Source organism: Curcuma longa, unplaced genomic scaffold, assembly GCF_044706935.1.
Source record: "Curcuma longa cultivar G26 ecotype Majalengka, Jawa Barat unplaced genomic scaffold, ITB_CL_G26_1.1 contig_24872, whole genome shotgun sequence".
NCBI lineage: Eukaryota > Viridiplantae > Streptophyta > Magnoliopsida > Zingiberales > Zingiberaceae > Curcuma > Curcuma longa.
The window spans coordinates 1-3,469 of NW_027432565.1; the positions used below are offsets into that span (position 1 = coordinate 1).

General features: G+C 50.2%; 1 pseudogene; it reads right to left on the reverse strand.

Moving 5' to 3' along the window:
• Positions 1-632: 632 nt before the first annotated feature.
• LOC141818453 (U-box domain-containing protein 52-like) lies at positions 633-2,923 on the reverse strand (annotated as a pseudogene).
• Between the last annotated feature and the right edge of the window lie 546 nt (positions 2,924-3,469).

Sequence of the window (3,469 nt, forward strand, 5' to 3'; positions counted from 1 at the left end):
AGCCATTGAACTGGAAAATAGTGTAGTCATGGTTACTACACAAATGTAGTAATGATTTAAAAATAAAGAAATAAAATGGAACAAATATTAAAATGTGTTCTGGGTTTTCAAACTTTATTTATTTTCTCTATTAACGAGTTATTTTAATGTAGTAAATATGTGATATTACTTTATGAGAGCTTAAGTCCCACCTAAGCTTGAAAATTTCGAAGGAAACTTTGAGAATTTCAAAATTTTCTCGATAGCCAGTAAGCCAGACGGGGGCGACGGCAGCGATGATGGGATCAGGGGGTCGCGGACGACAACGTCGCGCAAGATAGCAATATCATTTCTTACAACTAAAATATTAATAATAAATGCACAAATTTTTAATTTCATCAACCAAAAATAGTAAATTATCATTCATTTACTGTTTCATAATTAATTAATTGTACAATTAGGCGAACACATTTTGTGTTCGTCCCAAAAACAATATCTAATTCTCAAAAAAAAAAACAAATAGGTGAACAAAAAAACAAAAACAGAAGAATCATGCATTGTCCGGCATCCTCATTTCCTAAGAAAACAAGATATTCATCATTAATTTTAGAACTTATTAATTAATTAATTAGTTAGTTAATTACCTTGATCTGTTAACGAATGGCGCCTCCACTAAACGAGCTCCTCGAGCTATCGTATTCATAGTGCTGAGTTGAAGGCCCGCTCATGATGTCCTAAATCCAGTAAAAAAAATTAAGCATTTCAATAATATTATTATACTAATAATAGTAATAATTATTATTATTATTTACTAAATATAATTGTAATTACTGGTGTGGACACGTGGAGCGGTGGGTGTGGGCTCCTGAAGAAACAAGCCTGAATGTTGTCCTCGGCGAGGTCTCTCAGACGGTTGAGCTCTGGCAGGACGACGGTGGCGAGATCGGGCCGGTCCTTCCTCCGCAACTCGGCGCACTTCAGCGCCATCTTGGCCAGCGCCATCGCCTCCGGCACCGGCCAGTCGACGACCGCCGGGTCCAGCATCTCCTCGAAGGTCCCCTTCTCGATGGCCCTCTCCACGTAGTGGGTCAGGCCCCATCGCCGGCCTCCCCGTCACGAGCTGCAGCAGCAAGATCCCGAAGGAGTAGACGTCGGACTTGATCCCCAGCATGCCCGTCTGCTGATACTCCGGGTCGATGTAGCAGAACGTCCCCGCCGTGGCCGTCATCCGGTACTGCGTCACGGTGTCCCGCCACCGAGGGAGGCACCAGCCGCGCCAGCCCCACGTCACTGATCTTGCTCACGTAGTTCCGGTCGAGCAGGATGTTCGCCGGCTTCAGGTCGCGGTGCACCAGCGGCTCCGGCTTCGTCTGGTGCAGGAACAGCAGGCCCGTGCCGATCTCGGCGGCGATCCGGAACCGGTGCTGCCAGGGGATCGCCGCGAGTGTTCCCTCGCCGGAAAAGCCGGTCGTCCAAGCTCCCGTTCGCCATGTACTCGTACACCAGGCAGCCGTACTCCGGGCAAGCCCCCAGCAAGAGAACCATGTTCGGGTGGCGAATGCAGCACAAGATCTCGACTTCCTGCTGGAACTGCGACCTCCCCTGCGCCGCGTCCGGACGGAGAACCTTCACGGCGACCGCCGTGTGGTCCAGCGTGCACCTGTAGACCGGTCCGTACCCGCCTTCCCCAATCTTCCTGCTCTCCGCGAAGTACTCGGTGGCCACTTCGATCTCCTCGATCGTGTACCGGCGATACCTCAACGTCGTGTGATCGAAGGTGCTGGTCTTCTTCTCGGCGTTGATCCGCTTCTGCGCCTCCGCTTCCGCGATCCTCTTCGACGCCTCTGCGGTCCGCACCGCCGCCGCGCACTTGGCCTTCTCCGCCGCCGCCACAGCCAGAGCTACCTCCTCTGCCACCCGAGCTTCTCTCATCCTCTGCTCCTCCTCCGTCTTCCAACGCTGAAGCGCCTCTGCCTGCGACAACGACAACAACAGCACAACTCCACTCAATTTGGAATCGATCAAATCAGATTACCAGCAGCGAATCGATCAATCACCTTCTGCTTCGCAGTGATACATTCGCTTCTTGCAGGCCGAGCTGTACATGTCCATCGTCTGCTTCAGCTCCAATTTCAGTCGTCTGATCTCTGCTTCCGTTTCTTCATCCTGCGAGTTGCATCAAATACCTAGCAAACAACAATTTTCTTTTTAACCATTTCTTCACCTTCTGTTTGATTGTGCTCACCATGATTGACTGAGAATTGGACGGCGCATTCTCGTAGGAGATTGAAGAGTAGCCACTGCCGACCGAGGATTGAGCACCTACAGACTTGCGCGGAGACTCGAAGCTGTAATTGTTGATGTCTGAAACATTCGACGATCTGGGAGGGTAAGTGCGTTCGAAGCTCGGCCTCCCATTGCTCACAAATGATATGTCACTCTCTAGCATCACTTCTCCATATGATCTTGTTGAAGAAATATGCCCTCCTCTGGTGAAAGGTGACCTATATACATTCACATATATATGCCATCATCATTCAGTTTATACTTGGAATCGAAATAGAAAACTTACTTTATCGATTCAGTTTCTTTATGCAAATTCCATTGAACCAATGCAGCAGTCTCACTCGGCACTGCAAAGAAGTTTGTCATGTTTGTAAGAATCTGAAAAGACTTTTAAGTTTTCTGAAATATTCAGATTCAGATTCATACCTTTCATGACATTTCTAGGGATGTTGTTTGGAATTTCAGGTTTAGGAGCTGCTGCTTGGATGGGGATTTGCGGCCGGAGAGGTGGTGGAGCTGGCCTAACAGCATTCCTCGCCGACGAGACCTTCCCTTTCGAGATGACGAGGACTGTGCAGAAATCAGGCACAGCTTTGCTGATGTTCGTGCTCAGGTCTGTGCTCCTAAATGTCCTGTCGATCATAGTACTGTTCCTCATATGGACTATAATCTCGTATATAAGTTGAATCTATTAGAGGTAGTTTTGCTATGCGGCGCGACTTCGTGCGTGACACTTCCGATCTATCGCCGCTGCCGCCCTGCCGTCTAGCCACCATCCCCGGGCGCGATCGACGCGCCACTCGCCGGCGCTTATTCCGGCGGCGGATTCCGGTGGGACAGTGGTCGGAATCCGATGAATTTGCTCGGAAACATGATCCATGCCCGCTCACCGCCACTACCGGCCAAATCGCAGTAGGATTCCGACCAGATCGCGATCGAAGACCTGGTGACAAGCCGGAAGGACCGGCGTGCGACGGCGGTCCTTACTGGCCGGTATCCGACTGCGATTTGGTCGGAATCCGGCCACGATTTGGTCGGCAGCGTCGAGCGTCGGATTTCGACCAAATCGCAATCAGATTCCGGCCAAATCATTGCTCGGAGACTGGCCGAGGAAAGACCGACCGGTGTGCGAAGGACGGCCGGTCTCCGGCCGCGATTTGGTTGGAATCCGACCATGATTTGGCTGGCAGTGGCGGTGAGTGAG